Source organism: Amblyomma mixtum, chromosome 5 (assembly GCF_055824585.1).
Source record: "Amblyomma mixtum isolate Tamu chromosome 5, ASM5582458v1, whole genome shotgun sequence".
Lineage (NCBI taxonomy): Eukaryota > Metazoa > Arthropoda > Arachnida > Ixodida > Ixodidae > Amblyomma > Amblyomma mixtum.
Window position 1 is genome coordinate 141720221 of NC_143016.1, and position 9682 is coordinate 141729902.

Genomic DNA, 9682 nt, shown 5'->3' on the forward strand with positions numbered 1-9682 from the left:
GTGTGTACTTTGGCATTCGCCATTGACTGTGTGAGCGCATGCATGTGCGCGCGAATTTTGTGGTTTGTGAATATTGTTACACAATATTCTTAAAGGAAGGGGCAGTGTCACAAAATTCGGCGCATTTTAGGAACAAACAAAGAAAAACCGCCGCGCGCACGGCGTCTCGCCGGCGCGAGCCCGATGGGGGAGAGGGAAAGCCCCCGCCGAGCGTGTGCCTCTCTCTCCACCGCCGCGGCGTGCGCCGAGGAAATGAGTCATCCCCGCCGAAGATTCTCGAACATGCGAGTCGGTTCTACAGCTGACGGGGGGAAAGGGCGTAGCCTTGCGTGCACTAAGACACGTCCCCTTCGCCCGTCGGCGTCGGCGCCACTCAAGAACACGCTCGAAACTTCGAGATGCGACCCCCGACCTCTGACCAATGGGGACGCGCGGCCGGTGAGAAGAGGAAAGGGAGACAGCACTGCCAATGCTGCGTGTATGTGCGCGCCTACTCGGGCGCGAACAACGAACAGACGGGAGAGCGAGCCTATAAAGAAGAACGTTGAGCGCCATCAGTCAGTCCGGACCGCCGTTTAAGCTTCATCGAAGCGCGCCCGTTCGACTCCCGGGGAAAACACCACTCGGCCAGCCACGGACCAACGAGGCAACGTTCGCCAGTCTGCGGGACGGCATCGTCGTGGAACTCTGGTCGTCGGACTGCCGCAGTGCCCGGTGAACAAATTGTGTTTTGTTTGTTTACCTCTCTCTCTTGTGTTAGTGCACTTTACGTGCAATATTGCCTTTGTATTGTATTCTCTCTCGAGTTTTAACTTTGCACGCGTTGCATTTTTCTGTTAATCACTTTGTATGTGTTTGTACTAGTGATTGTGTAATCCTCTGTATCGTCTCAATTGCTGTATAAACTTTGTTTTGTTTTGTGAACCTTTGGCTCCGACCCATTCTCTGGCTTGCGACCAGCGAAAGCTGGGCACCGAACGCCCAAAAACCTCTTGTCACTTGGTGGCTGGTCTCCGCTGAGCTTGCCACGCTGAGTCGAGGGCAGCTCCTTCGAGTCCGAGACCGCTTCCCCCACATGCTCTAAGGGTGTCTGGGAGCTTCCCACTAAAAGTGCGCGAAGTCTGGGTGACAGCTTCGCACCGCCTCATCACAGCGCATTCAACCCTCAGCCGCATGTACGGCCCGTGTCCTCATTCAAGATGTTTTGTACACCATCGAGTTTATTGTGCTGTCTCACTGCTCACACGACATCATCCTGGGATGTGACTTCCTTTCGACTCATCGTGCCGTTATTGACTGCGCTCGAGCTGAAATCGCCTTTTCTCCGCTGTGTGACGCTCCCTATTGCGACGTACCTACGCAGTCTGCCAAACTTGTGGTCGCGACTGATACCGACATTCCTCCGTTTTCTGCTGCCCTCGTGCCGCTCTCCTGTGTCGGCGTCCCTCATTCAACTGTTTTCTTCACGCCTTCGGAAACCGCTTCCCGCCATCCCTGCCTCCTGCTTCCCTTTGCTGTTCTGACGATGGACCATGGACAAAGTGCAATATACGTCTCGAACCCATCTTCGTGCCCGTCAGCAGTGCTCCGAGGTGAATGCCTCGGGCGTGTTGAAGAACTTGATTCCTGCCTTCCCTACCCTATTCTTGATACCACCGCTTCCTTCGATGTCGATGTGCTCAGCTCTTGTGATGTTAAGAATGATGCACCGCCCTCCGACGTCTTCCACCGTGCCATTGACGCCGACCTTCCACCCGCGCTACGTGATCAACTCGTCGTCCTCCTCCAGCGCTTCAGTTCTTCTTTCGATCTTCCTCAGACTGCCTTGGGCCGTACGTCTTTCGTTGCGAACACCATCGACACCGGTACACACCCCCTCTTCGCCAGCGCCCCTATCGCATCTCGGCTTCTGAGCGCCGCGTCATTTCTGATCACGTGGACGACATGCTCCGTCGGGGTGTCATACAGCCCTCCCACAGTCCCTGGGCGTCTCCTGTTGTGTTGGTAAAAAAGAAAGATGGTTCCATCAGGTTCTGTGTTGATTACCGCCGTCTCAACAACATCACACGCAAGGACGTCTATCCCCTGCCACGAATCGATGACGCCCTGGACTGCTTGCAGGGAGCTGAGTATTTCTCCTCGCTGGATTTCAGGTCAGGCTACTGGCAGGTGCCCATGGCTGACGCTGATCGCTCAAAAACTGCCTTCATAACACCTGACCGCTTATATGAGTTCAACGTCATGCCGTTTGGCCTTTGCAACGCCCCGGCAACTTTCGAACGCCTCATGGGCACTATCCTTAGTGGACTAAAGTGGGAGAGTTGTCTTTGCTATCTCGATGACATCGTCGTCTTTTCTGCGGACTTTTCTTCTCTTCTCATCCGCCTCGAGCGCGTTCTGACTTGTCTTACTGACGCTAGGCTCCAGATGAATTTGAAAAAGTGCCGCTTTGCTGCCCGACAACTCACCATTTTAGGACATGTAGTCTCTAAAGACGGCATTCTTCCGGACCCCGCCAAACTTCGTGCAGTTGCCGAATTTCCGAAGCCCACCTCACTGAAGCAGCTCCGTAGCTTCGTTGGCCTTTGCTCTTACTTCCATCGCTTCATCTTGAATTTCGCCACGATCATCGCTCCTCTGACCCAGATACTCGCAGGCAGCTCCAAGCTCTCCGCTTGGACGCCTGCTTGCGATGACGCCTTCGACACCTTGCGCCGCCTTTTGGTTTCGCCTCCCATCCTGCGCCACTTTGACCCGACTGCGCCTACTGCGATCCACACTGACGCCAGCGGTATTGGACTGGGTGCCGTTCTCACTCAACGCAAACCTGGCTTCCGTGAATATGTGGTCGCGTACGCCAGTCGGACCTTGAGCAAAGCGGAGGCCAACTATTCTGTTACCGAACGAGAATGCTTGGCCATCATTTGGGCCATTGGAAAATTTCGTCCCTATGTCTACGGTCGCCCGTTCTGTATAGTAACCGACCATCATGCCCTGTGCTGGCTGGCCTCTCTCAAAGACCCGTGAGGCCGCCTAGCTCGCTGGGCTCTGCGATTGCAGGAGTATGACATTCATGTCATTTACCGCTCTGGCCTCAAGCATAACGACGCGGACGCTCTTTCCCGCTCGCCGCTACCTAGTGCTTCATCGCCTGCTCCTGTGTCTGCTTACGACTTGTCCTCGCTTGCCACTGCCGACATCTCCACCGAGCAGCGGAAAGACCCTTGGATCGACACTCTTATTAACTTCCTTTCGAGTCCTACAACTGATAATTCGTCCCGTTCCCTCTTACGTCAAGCCCGTCACTTTTCTATTCGGGACGGTCTCCTCTATCGTCGCAATTACCTGTTCGACGGACGCAAATGGCTCCTACTGATCCCCCGCCATCTACGCACCGACATTTGCGCCGCTTTCCATGCGGACCCCCAGTGTGCCCACGGCGGCGTGTTGAAAACCTATACGCGTCTGCGTCCCCGATTCTACTAGCGTGGCATGTACCGCTTTGTTCGCCACTTTGTGCGATCTTGCCCATCCTGTCAACGGCGTAAATGTCCGCCTCACACCTCGCCTGCTCCACTGCAGTCGTTACCCTGCCCTGCCCGCCCGTTTGACCGCGTCGGCATAGACCTCTACGGCCCCCTCCCTACCACTCCCGCTGGTCACCGCTGGATTATCGTGGCCGTGAATCATCTCACACGTTATGCTGAAACATCTCCATTACCATCTGCCTCCGCCCGCGACGTGGCTTCCTTTCTTCTAAAGAACCTGATTCTTCGCCATGGTGCTCCTCAAGAACTGCTCAGCGACCGTGGACGCGTATTCCTGTCTGACGCTCTTGAGGCCCTCCTCAAGGAATGCCGCATTATCCATCGAACCGCTTCGTCTTACCACCCTCAGACCAACGGCCTGACCGAGCGTTTCAACCGAACCCTCAGTGACATGCTGTCCATGTACGTCGACGGCAACCACTCCAACTGGGACCAAGTTCTTCCCTTCGTCACCTACGCATATAACACTGCGACACAAACCACCACTGGATTCTCTCCCTTCTTTCTTCTGTACGGCCGCGAGCCCCCCTGCACGATGGATACTCTTCTTCGCTACCGACCCGACATTTCCGAGTCCACGCCACTGTCCGACGCTGCCAGGTACGCCGAAGAATGCCGCCAGCTTGCTCGCTCGTTTACCACGCAGACCCTGTGGCAGCAAAAACATGACCGCGACACTTCCGCGGCCTCTACCTCCTACCCTGCCGACTCCTTTGTGTGGCTCTGGGTGCCTCCCACAACTCCCGCCCTTTCGCGGAAACTGCTGCATCGGTATCATGGTCCCTAGCGGGTTCTCAAGCAAACATCTCCGGTCAATTATATTGTTGAGCCTGTTGCACCCGCTGCGGACTTGCGTCGTCGTGGCCGCGAAACCGTCCACGTGGACCGACTGAAGCCGTACTACGACGCCTCTGTTCTTCCTTCCCCTTAAGACGCCAGGATGGCTCCTTTTCACCCGGGGGAAACTGTAGTGTGCCAACTGTGACAGGTTCCGCTACCGCCATGCGCCGACACTGCGCTGCGCCTGACGACGACGAAGTTATGCGCCGACACTACGCTGCGCCTGACGACGACGAAATTGCCCCGCTCTCTTGGTGCTGGCTACGCCCGTCTACGCTGCCAGATCCTGCACGGCGGTTCGGTCTCTTGAGGACGCCTAATAAACGCACCCCTACACATGTAATGTTGTGACCTGAAATGCTAGAACTATAGCTTAAAGCTCTGAAACGCACCAGGACACCTGAGGAACTCACGTGCGAATTATGCGAAAGCATATGAAATCTAATCCAGTTCTATACCAAATCTATTTTTCCTATAATACAAATATATTACAATATTATTCAAACTTTACAATATTACATCGTAAATTGCAACAGGTGGAATTGTAATGGGTGGTAATAAATGCCACTGGCTGAATTTCGTATATTCCCGCTCTTCGAAGACGTCATCATTTCGATTAGTCACGAGTTCTGTAAAAACAATTCTTGGGCGATGCCGGGTTTTCCTGTTGGGAAGCCAAACGTTTTCTGATCAGTAAACATAATTTGTTTTTGTTTTTTATTTTTTACAGAAGTACGGCCTTTCTTTATGCGTGCGTAAGGCTGTTGCATTTCGCAACGTGTGCAAGGCAGCCTAATAATAAGCACAGCTCTGTTTTAAAAGCAAGTCCAATAGATTGAAATACAAGAAAACTGCGATAAGCTGCGAACCGTCGTCTTACAAACACGCGAAGAAAGTTCAATTTTACTTTCTCTTTTTGCTGTGGTGCTGGAGCGCTTCTAGCGCGAGAGAAAAGTCGGGGAACAGCAGATCAATAAGAAGAAAACTTGAAAAAACGCCATTCATAACGTCAAAACGTCAGTGGTATTTCCGGCGCAGGTCGTGCACTCTGGTTTCAGATTGGCGCTGTTTTAACGGAAAGCAGGACCACGCTTATCCCGTAGTACGAGCCCATTGCAGGCCTATAACAATATAGAAAGAAGCTGGAAAACTACATGCTCAATCTTTCCCACATAGAAACATAGCTACACAACTTCAGTATAGTAATTAGAAAGTTAACCAGTTAATGGTAGCAATTACCTAGAGAGTATAAAAAACTTCTCTTGCAAAGAAGTTCTCGACTTCGCATATAACCCGCAAAAGAGTAGTCTGTAACTAATAAACTCTTCTTAAAAACATTCGAAACAGTGTTTTGCGTGTAGCGCAAGGAAAAAAAATTAAATGGTAAAGGCACTCACCACGGCAGAATGATATGAACGGCAAGCACAAACAGAAAAAATCTCCGCTTATGAGCCAGCATATTGAACCTCGAGGAGCTTCTGTTATCGTTTTCGCTATCACTGTAACAAAGCGTGAAGTAAAGCTGATATAGCATAAAATGTGTTAATCCGAAAGCAATACATACATCGCAACAGCCTTTATTGCGCTGCCTTAGCACAGTGGTGAAACTTACCTTTAGCGAAAAAGAGGATGTGCTTAAAATGCATTTCAAACATATTCTATTAATTTCATATTGAGTTCGCAATTTTTGTCCCTATGCTTAAACTGCAATACGAATGCTTTCAAAGTATAGTAGCAATAATATATTGAACGTTCTTTAAAATACGTGAAAAGTACATTTTTCCCGATTAGCATATTTAAAATGCATTAAAAGTATAGTAAAAATACCCATTAAATACATTAGGTTACAATAGAAATACACAAAAAATATACATTTAATGCAGTAAAGAGATATTCACTTTGGCTTAATAAAAGGCGGATTTCACAGAATACGGGTTAAAGCTTCAGTTTCAGAACAAACTGTATAAGCGTAATTATTATCAGTCACATTGTACACGAGATTATAAGGTCAAGTGACGGCATGGGAACGGCGAAGATACCTACACAGGAAACCATTGCGGAATGGACGCAGCGAACAGCAAATGCTCCGACAAGCACCATGCTTGGCTTGGCTTTATATACCCACCGAGAGCGACGCACTATCTTGCCCTGTGAGGCATTTATTTGCGCAAAGACTGTGGGCCCAAAAATTATACGAGAAGTGCCCTACTGGTCGCGTTCGAATCGTAAGGCGATCTAGAACAGAATTGTTCGTCGAAACTTGCTTTAGAAGTAGGTCAAAAGTCTGTCAACCAACAGATACACGGGCGTCAATGGGAGCCGGTCGGCCTTGCCGGCCGTGGTCCTTTTCGCTGGCATATTCGGGCCCGGAAATACCCAAGGCGCCTTTACCGGTATCATGCTATCACGTTCTCCGCACGTAGTGTAAATAATTGGTGATTACCTTCCAGCTAGAAGTTACCATAAACGAAAGGACTTCAGAACAGAAAAGGCTTGGACAGGTTGGTAATTCACTGCAACATAGTAATCATAGCGCGGGAACAACACAGGCGTTCTCGTCCGGGCTCGTCCTTGTCCTGCGTTGTTCCCGCGCTATGATTACTGTGTTGCAACGAAAGAAGGACAGGAAAGGGAGAGTTTTCACTGTTCCCTGGAACGTCATTTCGAACTCTACATTGTTCCACGGTAGCTTGAAGTGTGATGCAAATATGTTGACGCGGACTTCCTATTTGTTCGATTCGAAGTATACTTGGACAGATTAATTGCGTACTTACGAAAGTAGACTGAAAACATTGCCAACACCGAAATGCGATTTCCGTAAACTCGATTTAGAGCATTAGGTTGTTCAAAGGCAGCTCGAAGTGTGCTGCAAATATGCTACGGCGGACTGCCAATTAGCTTCGAATTTAAGTATTCTTTGCACGAATTAATTGCGTATTTACGGAAGTACACTTCAAATACGTTGACAACAAGCAAATGCCTTTTCCCGAAACACGATTTCGAGCACTCGACTGTTCAACAGCAGCTAGAAGTATGCTGCAAATACGTTTAGAAAGACTGCCCATTGGTTAGAATTGAAGTATACTTGGGATGAATTAATTCCATATTTACGAAAGTACACTCTTAATACATTGGTAAGATACTAAAACTGCATATATATACGTTTACAAGGACTGCTCGTTTTTGAGAATTGAAGTACACTTCGGATGAATTAATTTCATATTTCCTAAAATACACTTTTAAACATTGACAAGATTCGAAAACTGCATACGTATACATTTACAAGGACAGCCCCTTTTTTAGAATTGAAGTATACTTTGGATGAATTAATTTAGTATTTCCGAAAATACACTTTTAATACACTGACAAGATGCTAAAACTGCATACATGTTTTTTGACGTATTTGAAAAGTGCTCGAAGTATACTTTAAGTGAGGTATTTTTGATATATTTTAAGAATATATTTCGAATACCAAGCATGAAATTTCGGGAATGTATTTTCTACATATTTGTAGTGCATTCCTGAATACAAGATATATTTAAAATACAATTTAAATTGCCGTATATTCCAAACGTATTAGTTTTTGCTAAGGGTACCATTGTGCACGTAGCCGGTCAATCGTATTAGTCCGGTGCTAATAAATAACATTTCAACTGCGATATGTGTAATATGACATCGTGTGTTGATGCAAGGTCTAAGAATATTTTGGACAGGTACTGATGATCTGGTATGTTCTTCTGAACTGGATGAGCGTGCATGGACGCTTCTGGACTTCTGACGTTAGCGCTGGAATATGCAACGGCACAGAAATAAGGCGAGGCCACAAAAAGATGCTGGCCGTGAAGTGAAGCTGTTGAGTCACGTTCAAATATCCCCCAAATTCTATACCTTCAAGCGTAGGTAACAAGTCAAAACCAATGACATTAGCTATAATGCATAATACGACTATAATGCTGGAAACAGAAGATGTCCAGGGATTCAAGAATACATTTCTATTGCGCCTGCCGACTAGAAAAAAATCCTCAACTACGTTGAAAATAACATTCAATACGTTACCCCTCTCGACGTTCTCAGTCCCACCATGCTAGCACCGAGGAGAGGTCTACGCAGTATTTATATACGGCGAAGTGGGCCTGAGAAACCAATAACAGCACAGGCCACAGCCCACAGAATGCTAGCATAAACGCTGAAATGCCATTAGCTATATGATTTATTGAGCTCTTTAAGCTTTTTTTCTGCTTATCGACTTTACTGAACTGAACAATCTTCAAAAACAACCTCACGCATGAATATGGCCAACAATTTCATTTTTCACGGTACGTGGGCACGGATGCATTGAGATGAGTGGTTACAAAAACAGGAGAAGTAAAAATTAACTGCAGCTTGTAACGCTGGCTTTGCTACGTATTCCCCGACAGATATTAGGCGCGGATAACTAACCAGACAATTGCTACGAACATGCGATTTTTTGACACATCTGAACTGCGCAGAACCGCAGACAATTGGTACGAACATTCGGCTTTTTGACACATCTCATCTGCGCAGAACCGCTGTGCGAGCGGCAAAAGCCCTGCTGCCATTTGCGTGCAGGAGAGCGCGTGACAGCCACCGCGTTGGCTCTGCGGTTATGGCGCTCGGGTACTGACCCGAAAAAGGCGGGTTTAAACCCGGCCGTGGTGGTTGACTTTTGATGGAGGCCAAATTCTAGAGGACCGATTAATGCGCGATGTCATTACACATTAAAGAACCTCAGGTGGTCGACATTTCCGGAGCCGTTTACTACGGCGTCCCTCATAGCCTGAGGCTGTTTGGGATGTTGATCCCGTTAAACCAGAACACGTGCAGACAACGTCAGATTCCGCCAGCAGGATGTCGCCTTCACGACCAAGGGCAAGCTAAAAGTTTGAAGCGAAGATATTTCTTTCCCATAGACTTTTCATACTGCCGCCAATCTTCGCAGTGTTTATTTCATTCTTCAAAGCTTCCAGCACGCTTCTTTACCACTTTCATTGTGTTGCAAGATGCGAGCAGGTTTACCTCGATTGATCGCGTCCAGGCGGAGCCGAGTCGAGGTTTTTCCAAAAGGTTCTAATAACGTTGCATGATTTGTCTAGAAAGTTCGCTATTAGCTTAAAAATTGAGCACGGCCGAGAGCGGCGGGCATTCGGTTCGACGGCCGCCAAGCCCGCTTGTTGCTACGCCGCCGCCGACTCATTCAGCTCGTTGCGGGCGCAAATGATCCCAAATAAACAGTTTTGTTCAGAAGCTATTTTCGCTGCCTTCCTCGTCTGCTG

General features: G+C 48.6%; 1 long non-coding RNA gene across 1 annotated transcript in view; it reads right to left on the minus strand.

Annotated features, from left to right (window-relative positions):
- The window catches only part of LOC149343926 (uncharacterized), a 34309-nt gene extending 25762 nt beyond the window's left edge, over positions 1-8547 (minus strand). Inside the window, exons 1-2 of the long non-coding RNA XR_016283160.1 lie at positions 8445-8547; positions 5786-5887 (exon numbers count right to left, since the gene is read on the minus strand). This is a non-coding gene — a long non-coding RNA (uncharacterized LOC149343926). The remainder of the gene's footprint in view (positions 1-5785; positions 5888-8444) is intronic.
- Between the last annotated feature and the right edge of the window lie 1135 nt (positions 8548-9682).